Raw genomic sequence first — 14,666 nt, forward strand, 5'->3', positions numbered from 1 at the left:
ATATGACTTGATGATACTTGATGCTTTTTACATGCAAGAGTCTCCTTGGACAGAAGAAATTGATGGATATTCCAGAGCAAATTGCCATTTCTTACTGGCTGTCTGCCATCTTGGTTTGGAGAAAAAAAACTTCCACAAACAAAGGGTTAAAAATGCATTAGTGTCCACTGTAGTCAAGTGTAGGTATCATAGACAAAAAAGTCAAATTCAGGTTAGCATTAATTTTAATGCGTGATTTTTCCTTCATAATTAATCGCACTGAATTAGCACGTAATCGACAGCCCTAATTATAATATGCATGACATATCTATGATATATTCACTCAGCATCACACCACTGCGTCCCGATTCAGACGCTGCATTCGAAGGCGGATTGCATCGCACGACGAAGGCTGTCCCAGTTCGAAGGCTACTTCAATTGCATCCTTTGTTTCCCATGAAATGAGGACACAACAGATGTGGTCTTCCCTGCTCCAGAATTCACAGTGACAAGTGAAGACAGGATTTCATTGAGAGAAACTGCTGAATTATTTAGTCCATTAGGATGGATGTTTTTCGAAGGGTGCAGCCTTTGAATTGGGATTGGCAGTTCTCAACAAGAAGCTCTTGTCACCACTGAGAAATCTTTTCTCCGATCTGCAGCTATCCCTGTCTCACTGTACGGGTTGATGTTCAACTATGACATGCATACACAAGCAAATAGTTGTCCACTGTAGTGATCTCTACACGTGTAAGGGTTGACTAAAACAATATCATAAAAAAACATATTTGATTATTTGCCAAGTCAACATTTTCATTAAGTTTCTCAATGTTCTTGTTTGCATCTCATTCAGCATCATCTGTAGCAGCTGGCGATGCAGTGCTCCGCAACCTTTCATAAATCAGACCTGATGTTTCCTGACAGAACTCCTCCTCTCCGGTCTGCTTCCTGTTGCAAATGTCCTCACGTTTCAGAACGAGAGGCATGAAAAATGAATGCGAGATAAGAGTTATTTTGTCACGGAGGTGCACTGTACATGAAAACAGGATCTTCACAGACTTTTGCCTTTGGATTTTCCGTCTCTGATCTCTGTAAATCCAAAACAAAAAAAAGCTATTCAAGTTTCACCCAGCTCTTATTTTTTATAAATAAGGTGCAGGGAGCTTGTGTGACCCAGATATATCATGTCCTGGTGGCACAGCGGTGGCCTCATGTTTGTGTGCGACATTCACTGTGGTATAATTAGCTGCCTTTGGCCTCGAAACTCAGAAAGTAGCAGCAGACCGGAGGCTTGGATTCTGGGTCAGTGTGAGAATGAACTCAGAATGATCTTTTCAATGACGTGCCGATGTTAGATGTCTGACTTTAAGTCAGCAAAATGCACATGAAGATGTCAAAACATAAGATTCATAATGGATGATATAACATCCATATGGATGGCAGGACCTAAAGTTTCCCAGCAGAACATAGTGCATCCTGAACCCCTGTCCACTCTGACCGTCGCCTAGCCATCACATTTTGGCTCTTGTCAAAACTTGCTCAAATCCTTCAGCATTGCCCATTTTTTTCTGCTTCTAACACATTAACATTGTATATGTTTATTTGTGTGTATGTGTGTCTTTTTATATAAATACAGCCTATTGTAAAACATATTTTTCATGTACCATTATAAAAAAAGAACAAATTTACATCTCTGGTTAATTTTGAATCAGACATAAACAGAAAACGATTTGCATTTCTTTGAGGGAATCATTTGTGAATCACAAAGAACTAATTTAAACTCAAACTGACAGGCAAGTTCTTATTAGAGTGTGTGAATCCTTTTGACTGACTTCAGCTGTTTCTTAAGAATCATTCTGGCATACACACTTTTAAAACAGATCAGGCTACCTATCATGTAAAGTAAAATAAATAAATAAATAATTCTAATAGGCACAGCTATACAAATCATTAATTCCAGCAGAATCTTTCAGCCTTTTTTAGATAATTAACTCGGTACACTGTTAAAAAAAAAAAAAATTAAACTTTTGCAGTACAATCGACTTGGATGTTTAAGTTATTTAAACTTAAATTATGTTAAACTGACTTTAAAAAATGAGTTACATCTTGTGTAACTAATAAAAACAAGTTTAACATTTCTTTATTTTGATGAGTTCAAACAATGAAAAAACATATGTTGACATAACTTATTGAACATATAATTTTTTACAGTGTAGAAGCTGGATAATATCTTCCAGCTGGTTCTTTAATCCAGTGTATTCAATTCTGATATTATCAGGTATGTTTGAAACTTCCTGTTCAACTTATTCTAGAACATCTGCAAAAACTTTGATTTTCAGCACCGGACGGACGGACGGACGGACGGACGGACGGACGGACGGACGGACGGACGGACGGACGGACGGACGGACGGACGATAGATAGATAGATAGATAGATAGATAGATAGATAGATAGATAGATAGATAGATAGATAGATAGATAGATAGATAGATAGATAGATAGATAGATAGAGTTTGTGGTGTGCTGTGTTTTAATAAACAGGTACCTGCAGTAGCGGAAGTCTTCCAGCAGATGGCAGTTGTTCACTGTTGGGAATGTAAGTCCATCATCTCAATGAGGTTACATCATTAGTCATCCTACAAACACATTCACACAGCAACTTATTAATATTACAACGAGACATCACCTGATATTTAGTGAAGCTGCATGTGATGCATGTTTTTGTTTTAATTATTATTATTTCACACATTTTACCTCATATCCCTAAAATAGGTGCCCACACCTTTTGACACGACTCTTTAAACTGCAAAGAAAAAAGAAGGGGAAAAAACCGTCTTGGTCTAATTGTGTGGCTTGCAACACCTTTATCAATATTTATAATCTGCCCTCTGTGAAAATTTAAATCAGGAACCATAGAAAATACACCTCAGCTTCCCAGGAAGGGCTTCGAAATTCTTCGAATGTTCTGCCTGCATATCACGGTCATGATACATTTTGTATTAAATGTATTTTTGTAACTGGAAAGCGGTCGTGCCTGTTTTTTTTCCCCAGCCAGGCACAGATGTTAGGTGACTCCTCCAACATGTGAGTCATAAACACAGAACAGTCCTATTTAAACACTCCTATGTTCAGCGGCCAGCCTCCAACAAATACACATACGCGCAAATGTTCAACGTGGCCAAAAACCTACTGTCGCGGTGGAGCCGGTGCTACACGATCTCGTGATGGAGGCCGGTGACACATTCGGACGCCCACAGGGTCTGACAACTGTTTACCGGGCCGTGCCAAGCGGGGTAATGCTGGGGTTCATGGAAAGACACCTGTTCACGAGCAGCACGAGCCAGCACCTTGGCACAATAACGGCGGGAGCAGCGGGTGTGCCACTTCTTTATTCAAGCGAAGATCACTATATTAGTACGCCGCTAGAGCTCCATTCACACAGACCCGCCTACATGAGGTTATACAACAGTGCTGATAACATAAAAGATGGATATTAGTGTTACAATTGGGTTATTACAATGGATATTACAAGATACTAGACCCGCCTTCTGAGATTTATAAGGCCTATCTGGTTGGGGGTAACTTATTAGCCTACAAGTAACTCGAGTTATCTAATCAGATTACTTTTTCAATTAACTAGTAAAGTAGTGCATTACTTTTAAAATTTACAAACAAAATATCTGAGTTACTTTTTTAAACAAGTAACAATAAGTTTACACAATAAGTTACTTTGTTTTCCCATTTATTGACTGACAGCTCTAGTCCCCATGTTGAGATAAACTGTAAGTGTGGAGTCGGTGTGTGTAAACGTGATGGTTATTGTAGTTCTAATGTGAGTGTGCATTTACTAATCTCATTTGCACAAAAATAAAAACAAATCAGTATTCCTCAAAATTAATAAAATCTGTGAAATGCAAAACCAGAATACTATGCAAACCTCCAATAATTAAATATGTTAAATAAATCAAATATTTGTACATGCATTCAGTCTCACTTCATTGACCAATGTCTTGCTGTTTTTGAAGTTAAACCATATGCAAAAAAGACTTTAGATTTTGTGTTTCTATTGGGGAAGTAAGTGTAACCTGAGGATTATTATCTACTTGGTGTGAAAGGGTCTTTACATTTGCTCAAAAATATAACTTTTTTGTTATAAAAAACAAATAAAAACAAGCCCAGCCCAGGTTAAAAAAAGTAACGCACAAGTAATGTGATGCATTACTTTTCTTAAAAAAGTAACTAAGTAACATAATTAGTTACTTTTTAAGGAAGTAACACAATATTTACATTTACATTTAATCATTTAGCAGACGCTTTTATCCAAAGTGACTTACAAAAAGGGGAGAGCAATAGAAGCAACGAAACAAGTGCTGTAAGAATTTTCAGTTAATTAAGCACAGTACACAAACAATTTTTTTTTTTAAGACAAACAAACAGAACATTTAATTGGATAGTAAAGTGCTAGTCTTTGTTGGTCAGGTGCAACTGAAAAAGTCTTAAGATGTTTTTTTAAAAATGGCTGCAGACTCGGCTGCACAAATTGAGATCGGCAGGTCATTCCACCAGGTGGGAACGGTCCAGGAAAATGTCCGGGAGAGAGATTTCATGCCCGTTTGGGATGGAACCACGAGGCGCCGTTCACTCGCAGAACGCAAGCTTCTAGAGGGTGTGTAAGTCTGAACAGTACTTACACACCCTCCAACACAAATGCATTACTTTTCACAGTAACTTTCCCCAACACGGCCTATCTCATAGGCGATGTGTGTGTCTCATTATCATAGCCTACCGTGAAATAAGTCAATAGCAAAATAATAGCCCATCTAACAAAATTATGTTTTACATTTCGTTAACGTTCCCATCATAAAAACGTTTTTCATGAATGTTCTATGTTTTTTAATGTTTTCAAGAAGGGAACATTGCATTTTATAATTTTGAACACTTTTAAATGTTCTACGAAAATTATTTAAAAAAGTAGGCTACCCTAACAGAAAAGAAAAGAAAAATATTAGGAGGAAAAAATTGGCTCATGTTTTTATCCTAATATTTTGAGAACATTATTTTGAATGAACATTCTATGAATGTTACTGGAAAATGTTTGTTCATAACTTTGAAAAAACCTTGCAAAGTTGTAAGATTTTTTCATGTAGCTGGGTACATGCTTAGCTACACATTTTGTATTAAATGTATTAGCTTTTCAGAAATACCATGATACCATAAACTACCATGTGGTATCAAAATAATAGTCTTTTATGAATCATAACTATTATTAGACAAGCGTATGTAATGCAATAGAAAACTATGCACTTAAAAGTGCAGTGTGTAATATTTATTAAGGTGAATTGATAGAAATGCAATATTATAGGCTATGTTTTCAGGGGTGTATAATGATCTTACATAATGAAGCGTTATGTTTTTATTCCCTTAGAATGAGCCATTTCTATATACCACTTGTCCACTTATGGTTAAGTGACCATTTTACGCCACCATGTTTCTACAGTAGCCCTAAATGGACAAACTTCTCTACAGAGGGCTAGCTGCTCTCTGCTGTCTCAAATGATGACATCTTTATCCCATGTCAGCCACCTTCTCTATGTCCTATGATAGGGAGGGTTAGCTGTGGATGGTTGCAATTCACAACCTCATTGCTAGATGGTGCTAAAATGAACCTTTAAAAACCTCTAAAAAAGTATCTTTGTATTACTTTGTAAAAACATGGTTGCCTATTTCACAATTACCCAAGAACATACTACCTGGTATTTTGAAGTACCTTGCAGTACCATATAAATACCATGGTCCATGAATTTTAGTTCCAAGGTAAATATTACAGTAGGCTATTACCTGTTGTAATAGCCACCTCAAGACCAGTCTTGGTCTTGAAACCCGGTCCTAAAGTGATAGTTCACCCAAAAATGTTGAGGGGTGCTGTTCTGGTCTCAGTTTAGGTGGTCTTGATTAACAATGTGCTGTACCGACTGGGTAAACCCAGCCTGATCTGCCCGGCAACTCAGCCTGGAAACCCGCACATTGATTTCTACTGCTTCTGTTACACTTTTGTGGGAGCCAATCACAGACTGGCTTATCCACCTGGCTCGCTATTGGCAGGTTTAACATGATGACGGATAGAGAAACAATGGGTCGTTGCCGTTGGTCACGCCTCTTGTGGTCTGATTGGTTGAAGGACTATTTATTTGCATACAGAGTCATTCAAATTATGCCCGTTAATCACGCCTCTTGTGCAGTAGAAAATACAGAGCAGACTGCCCAGACAAATGTTCAATTATAAATTCAGCTTGGTCTGGTGATAGCCAGACAACCATGGACCTGTCACAGTATTGTTTTTTTGATATGATACACTATTGTTTAAAAACAACATTGTTTTTTCTTTGCAATAAATTAATACTTTTATATGGAGCAAGGGTGCATTGAATTGATTAAAATGATTTTTTTTCTTAGTGTGATTTTTTTTTTTAATACTCTAAAGAACCTATTTTACTATAAAGTACCTTTTGTGCGGTGGGTGTTAAATGTTTTTTTATGGAACCATTAATAAAGAAATAGTATTTCTTTCTACAAGCAACAATATGTCCAGGACTGAAGATAATTCAGATTGTCCTATTACAACAGATAAAAACACGTTTAGCAGAATGAAATGTAGGTTATGAGGCTGTAGGAGCAGATTTAAGTTCATCCGTGGTCAGTTAAAAAGAGTAAATAGCACAGGGAATTATGGGAGAATGGCGAGCGGACAGGAACTTCAGTACAGGCGCCCAGCTGGCTCTCTCTCTCTCTCTCTCTCTCTCTCTCTCTCTCTCTCTCTCTCTCTCTCTCTCTCTCTCTCTCTCTCTCTCTCTCTCTCTCTCTCTCTCTCTCTCTCTGTGTGTGTGTGTGTGTGTGTGTGTGTTGTGTTTTGGATGTATGTGCCCACTATTGGCTGCTCAGTAGGATGATTAAAGCACACTTGTCCGTGCTCTGGGGGTTGTTGCCAGGGCTCTGAAGGAGAACGCGAGCTGATTGGTTCCCTCAAATGACTGAGGATTCCAAACTAGTCACATTAACTCAGCAAGCAGCTCGACCCGAGTGCACATCTTGGTCAACAACTCTTACAAAAATACATAAATATCAATTTCACTGTGCACATTAATTGATTTCTTTAAAGGTTCCCTTTTATTTTCGAAGGGATCATCAAGGCCAAAGTGGTATCATTTAGAGACGGCTCTTCGTCTCTGTGACTAGTCAGAAGCTGCATTGAAATGCGCACAGTGTTTTGCAGAGGTATAAACCCAGAGACGTTTAAAGAGCAGAGGACGATTTTAAGATGAGCCGAGATTGAGAGAAAACTTCGGAGGCTTTAAGGATGATTGAAGGTCAAAGATACCGGCATTTTGGATTAACATTTTCACTGCACAATTTTCTATTCTGTCACTCTCTAAAATATTCTAATATCAATGATAACCTCTTTACAACACCTTCCTGATAAATAAATAATAAAAAAACATGGCTGCTCAAACAAAGGCGGCAATTAATGCCAGTCATGATTTCATGCATCTCCTGTCCGTTTTATTATGCACTAAGGCTTCAAAAGTATCCCGTCGTCAGCCTTTTACAGCTGTAGTAAATATGTGCTGGCATTATTTATTGGGCAGCTGAGTTTTTCCATCAAACACTGGATGTTGCTTTTGGGCTTGTGAAGGAGGGCTAGAAAGTAAAACGAGAAAACTGCCTCTGAATTAATTGTATGTTAATTTTCATTAGACTGAACTATTTATTTTCTCTTCTAAGCAAAACATATTGATGATGCATATACTTCAAATATTTATTTCTTTGAATTTTGATTATTATTTTGGTATACATTATACCAAATTCAGTATCTCAGAAAATTAGAATATTACTTAAGACGAAGACAAAAAAAAAAAAAAGCATTTTTAGAAATCTTGGCCGATTGAAAAGTATGAAGATGAAAAGAATGAGCATGTACAGCACTCAATACTTAGTTGGGGCAACTTTTACCTGAATTACTGCAGCAATGCGGCGTGGCATGGAGTCGATCAGTCCGTGGCACTGCTCAGGGGTTATGAGAGCTAATGTTGCTCTGATAGCGGCCTTCAGCTCTTCTGCATTGTTGGGTCTGACATATCACATCTTCCTCTTCACAATATCCCATAGATTTACTATGGGGTTAAGGTCAGGCAAGGTTGCTGGCCAATTAAGAACCGGGATACCATGGTCCTTAAATCAGGAACTGGTTGCTTTGGCACGGAGTGCATGTGCCAAGTCCTGTTGGAAAATGAAATCTGCATCTCCATAAAGTTGGTCAGCAGCAGGAAGCATGAGGTGCTCTAAAACTTCCTGGTTTACGGCTGTGTTGACCTTGGACCTCAGAAAACACAGTGGACCAACACCAGCAGATGACATGGCACCCCAAACCATCAATGACTGTGGAAACTTTAAACTGGACCTCAAGCAATGTGGATTGTGTGCCTCTCATCTCTTCCGCTAGACTCTAGGACCCTGATTTTTTTAAAGGAAAATTAAAAATACTTTCATCAGAGAACATAACTTTGGACCACTTAGCAGATATTGTCTTTAGCCCAGACGAGATGCTTCTGACGCTGTCTGTTGTTCAAGAGTGGCTTGACACAAGGAATGCGACAGCTGAAACCCATGTCTTGCATACATCTGTGCGTAGTGGTTCTTTAAGCACTGTCTCCAGCTGCAGTCCACTCTTTGTGAATCTCGCCCACATTTTTGAATGGGTTTTGTTTCACAGTCCTCTCCAGGGTATGGTTATCCCTATTGCTTATACACTTTTTTTTTGAACCACATCTTTTTCTTCCCTTTGCCTCTCTATTAATGTGCTTGGAGACAGAGCTCTGTGAACAGCCAGCCTCTTTTGCAATGACCTTTTGTGTCTTAACCTCCTTGTGAAAGGTGTCAATGGTCGTCTTTTGGATAACTGTCAAGTCAGCAGTCTTCCCCATGATTGTGTAGCCTACAGAACTAGACTGAGAGACAATTAAAAGACCTTTACAGTTAATTAGCTGATTAGAGTGTGGCACCAGGGATTGGACCTTTTCACAATATTCTAATTTTCAGAGATACTGAATTTGGGATTTTTTTAGTTGTCAGTTATATTCATCAAAATGAAAAGATGCTCAAAATAATCAATTGGTTTGAGTAAAGTCAACTCAAATTAAACAACTTAGTTCAATCAAATTAACTTTTAGGAGTATTTAGAATTTTCTTTTTCTTTTGAGTTCACAAAACTGACAAGTAATTTAAACTGTTTTATTGTTTAGAGTTTTATACATTTTCTATTTCCCAGCATGCTTTGCCATTACACTTAAAAGGAGGAGTATATGCTAAAATGAAGTATTATATAATGATTTTGTGCAAAAGGAATGAGAAGTTGGGGATTTAGTAGTGTTCAATGTTTTGCAATTTTAATTTAGAAGAGTTTCTGTTACGTTAGGGTTTATGTAGGGTTACCATGGTGACAAGTGGAGCATATTTTGAGAACACATATGCAAAATGTAAAATGTATGAGTACAAAATAAAAATCTGCAAGTTCAGCTTGCTTAAACTTTACATTTCTGACCTTAAAAAAAATGTACATAACCAATTGCCTTGATTTTTTACAGAGTTTACAGTGTGGGATAAAACAAGGCAAAATTTGGTCTGTCAGTGAAAATGTAATAGATGTCTAACCATCATAGATAGACTAGTCATCTCTAGAGCATGAAGATGTCAAATAAATAAAACAGGTCTATAGTTAACTTAGACAGTAAAATGATGGCTATTGCTTGCTGGGAGGTCAAAGGAGAATGACCAGACTGGTGCAAACTGTTACAAAGGCAACAGTAACTGAAATAACCATTTGTTGCAACCGAGGTCTGCAGAAGTGGATCTCTGAACCCTCAGCACGTCAAACTTTGAAGCAGATGGGTTTAAGCAACAGAAGAACACACTGACACCACTCCTGTCAGATAAGAACAGCAAACGAAAGCTACAATTCACAAAGGCTCACCAAAGATTGGAAAAGACGTTGCCTGGTCTGATGAGTCACAACTTCTGCTGCGACATTCAGATTGTAGGATCAGAATTTGGAGTAAACAACATGAAAGCAAGGATCAATCCTGCCTAGTGGTGGAGTAATGATGTGAGGGATATTCACTTTAGGCCCCTTAGTTCCAATTGAGCATTGTTTAAATGCCACAGCCTACCTGAGTATTGTTTCTGACCATGTCCATCCCTTTATGACCACAGTATGCAATCTTCTGATGGCTACCTCCAGCAGGATAACACATCACAAAGCTCAGATCATCTCAAACTGGATTCTTGAACATGACAATGAGTTCACTAAACTCAGATGGCGACCACAGTCTCCAGATCTTAATCAAACAGAGCAGCTTTGGGATGTGGTGGAACGGGAGATTTGCATCATGGATGTGCAGCCGACGAATCTGCAGCAACTACGAGAAGCTAAGTCAATATAAACCAAAATCTCTGAGGAATGTTTCCAGCACTTTTTTGAATCTATGCTATTAAGAATTAAGGAAGGGCTGAAGGAAAAAGGGTCCAACCTGGTACTATACGCTGTACCTAAAGTGGCCGGTGAGTGCATCAAATGTAATTTTATAATTCAATGAAAAAAATTCCATCACAAAGGCATAAATGCATCAAATAAAATACCAAATGAAATGCCTTCATAAACACCCTTGAAAATCAAATCCAAGTGTTGCGTGTTTTATTTTCTCTAGGCAGAAATGGGAGGGTTAGTCTGAAGGGCTGGGGGTGTTTAGCGTGTCCTTAGCAGCCCTCTGAAAGCTTCAGTGCAGATATTGCATGTTTTCCTCTCTCGGCATGTCTGTATCTTGCTCTCTCCCTCTCCCTCTCTTTTCCACTCTCAATCTCACTTCCTTTCCATGTCCCGTTCCACAAACAACCTTTTCAACTTGATTATTCCATCCGTGGAAATGCCACGGAGCTGTGATATTTGTAATAAAAACCAGTGCAACGACCAGCAGTTACACCTGCGCTAGACAACGGCCGTGTCAGGCAAACGTGCGTTTCCTCACAGTTGATGGACAAGCAACAAATGAAAATCTAATAGATAATGCAAAAGGCTGGCACTGAAAACATAAAAATGGTAATCACATTTCAAACAAATCCTGCCAGGCCATGCATATCAAATCAGCCCCACCTATGTAGAACATCCAATCTAATGCTAATCCACCTTTTTTCATACGCAGCACACACATGGACGCATGCTTGTACGCATTTGCATCCATTTGTGAGTCTGATAGCGGTATATCTGGATGATATTAAAAGACCTTCCTTTTGAGTGACGAGAAGCTCATTATCATCTAATAGCTTCTGGGAATAGCATCAGGGAGTCTAATTCTAGCTCTCTCATGATCAGACAGAAAAATCCTCCAATGTCCAACTCTCAGTCTGGACAAATGACTAAAGCAAGGTAAATAATAATGTCGTAAATATAAATGCACAAATATGAAATCCTGCATTACGTAGTGCACCAAAAAAACCATAATATTCCAATATACTTTTCACCTAACACAGACGAACAGGATCCAAACAGCTGAGAATAAATCAGAGACATTGTGCATCTAATTTATCTACCGTCCCTCCTGAGCAAAACATCATACCCCATAGACAATATCTTGTGACTCAAGCATAAATCACAACGCATAATCTCATTATGGAAATAAGGCTGAAGAGAAGCATCTTCCGCATTGCCAAATACCATCACAGCATCCAGATGTTGTATCTACACGACTGATATACGAGCACTCGAATGCTCCTAAATTCAATAGATGTGTTACAAATTCATCTTTAACACCCCTGCTAAACAAATCTGGCTTGAAAATGGCCTTTTGCATATTTCCATTTTAAACCTGTTGAATAATATTTATCATAACACATTATCATAGCACTGTTCCAAAACCTAGTAAGCTGCCTCGTTGTCTATATAGGCAGCATATTAGCCAAACTTATCCTCTTATGATGTTGTAAAGAGACAGGATGTTATTTAATTGTCAATAATATTCAATAATTGACTAGATTTCAGTTGAACTTTGTCTTAGCCAGTATTTAAAGCATCAGGAATAAAGTAACCATATAATCTTTTTATAGATATATAATGTATATATAAATGTTTATATATATATATATATATATATATATATATATATATATATATATATATAGCTTTATTTAAAATAACTTCCCTTACTCATGCAAGGACTTATCTTCTCTGATAAAGTGTTTACTGACGCATGGACAGGGCAAACTTTCACTCACATGGGATTGACCAATAGCAAACCACATCCAGCCAATGAATTCCTGATAGACACAATCAAGCCGAAAACAATTGTCCTGCTTGAAAAGTTGTTTGACTCAGATACACACCACAATAGGTACGTTTTAAAATGAAAACCATCCTTGTTTATACTGGCGTTTCCACTGCATTTCATCTTCTCCGTCCACACTAAATGACCAAAAACACATCACATGAGCGTTCGTGTACACTGGGCATAAGTGTATGTGCGTAAACACTCACCTCGTGCTCATGTAGGCCGCTGCCTGGTTTGGTCCATAAAAAAATAAATACAAAATCGGTTGCACCTTGAACCTTGAACTTAAAAAAAGTTGAAAGTTGAGTTAAAACAATGTAAAAACATTTGTTATGATAACTTATTGATCATATTTTACAGTGAATGCGCTGTATGAATTTTTCACCTTTAGTAAACAGTTATCAGTGCAACTCTTGTATTTGATCCTTCCATTAAACAAACAGAGATGTATTACAGCAGTCAGTCAATGTATAGTGCTATTCACAGCATTACCTGATATTCCAGTTCCTTTCATTGCATAGGGCCCCTTTATCTATTAACCTTTGACCTCTTGGTCTTCAGATGTCCCATTATTGATGTCTTCTGATTGGCCTTTTGGTACAGTCTGACCCCACACACCTTAATTCATTGCCTGAGCTCTCTTGCCCTTTAAAAACTGCAAAATAATTTTTTTCTCACTTGGTGATTTAATGTTATTGCATGGCAGGACTTTTGGGAGGCAATTTAGAGTGCGGACAGCAGGACGGTTCAAGGGTGTAACTCATCCGCCACCCCGCAGGACGACAAAGATCTCAAGCCTGCGTGCTTCAGCTGGAGAAGATGATTTAAATCACACTGGGACATTACTGTATACTAACACCCTGGCAACTGTTATATATCTAAAGGCTGAATAAATACTATGATCTGAAGCACAATACGTTAGGTGAAATGGACAAGTAGGCAAATCGATAGTCCCGAGAAGTCATTTAAAGCCGGATAATGTCATAGCTGTGGATATAACTCACAGAGTAGGGATGAGTGGATGTACCATTACGAGGGCTTTAAGGGGTTAATGTATTACTAAATCCAGGTCATTTCCTGGGAGCCCCATCACCACAAAAGGGTTTAATACTGTAACGCTCCAGATCCTCAATGAAACGGCACTCTTAAAATGGCATTTCCTAAAGCTTGCTGCTCTTTAAACACTTCATGTGGTTGTTAAAACCCGACTCAGAAAGATTAAAGTTGTATCCCAAATGGCACACTATCCACTATGCACTTACACTATACTGTGCACTATGTACTCAAGCATGTAGTGTATGGATTTTAACAATCCAAGTCTGATGCAGAGCCTGATTTCACCAAGTGCAACATGGAGCAATGTCTTTGTTGATCCCATAGTTTTATGTCAAGTTTAGGCTTACAACCAGGGTTAGGTGCTTCTACATCAGTGTTATTCATAATCATTTCCCACTGATTTTAGGGAGAACTTATGGGTGGGGTTAGGTTTAGGGATATGGTTAGGTCTAAATTTATGGATAGGAATTTTGTTCCAGGATTAACTAAATGTGTCGACCCAGAAGCATGTCTAAGGCCTGGGAGACACTAGATGATTTTCAGAGCTTTATTTAAAATGTGGCAGACCACAGACATGAGGGCAGTTTCAACCTATTTTTACCATTATAGTCCTCCAAATGCACACACTGGAAGATTCGTCTTGACCGCGAGTCCACACACCTGTCGAAACACCTGCTAACTTTTTCATAGTGAGACGAGATCTTACTGAGACCTGCAAGATCAAATGTGAGTTGAGAAGAAGAACAAATGGAGGAAGATCGATGATGTCTGCTGGTTTTCCAGGCTTGAGTTTTGTTTTAAAGGAAGAAAAACAAAGGAGAAAAAAAAATATCGGTTGATCTTCTTTCTCAATACTCCACTTTTATGGCATGTTTGTAGCTGCAAAGTTTCAGCTATAGAAGTAAAGAACAGCTATTTGCTCACTCTCCCTGGCTATCGCGGGTATCACACCAGAGGAAGTATGATAAACATGATGACGTTTACGATTTGAGGACATCACATTGGGATGCACCCTCAGACTCAGAATGAATGAACAAGACAATGATCCTCACAAGGGAAAGGAGAAGAAGAGATGCAAATGTTTTCAAGAGGTGGAGTGGGTGGACTGAATCAGCAAACTGAATACAGAGCTGATCATTCATCTTCCTGAGAAGCACAGAAAATCACGCACCCTGCAGAGCGACGCTCCTAATGGAGTTTTACATTGAGGTAGATGTGCTGTTTAAGGCCTCAAAAACATGTTCATGACCCACGTCTA

Source organism: Pseudorasbora parva, chromosome 20 (genome assembly GCF_024679245.1).
Source record: "Pseudorasbora parva isolate DD20220531a chromosome 20, ASM2467924v1, whole genome shotgun sequence".
NCBI classification, from domain to species: domain Eukaryota; kingdom Metazoa; phylum Chordata; class Actinopteri; order Cypriniformes; family Gobionidae; genus Pseudorasbora; species Pseudorasbora parva.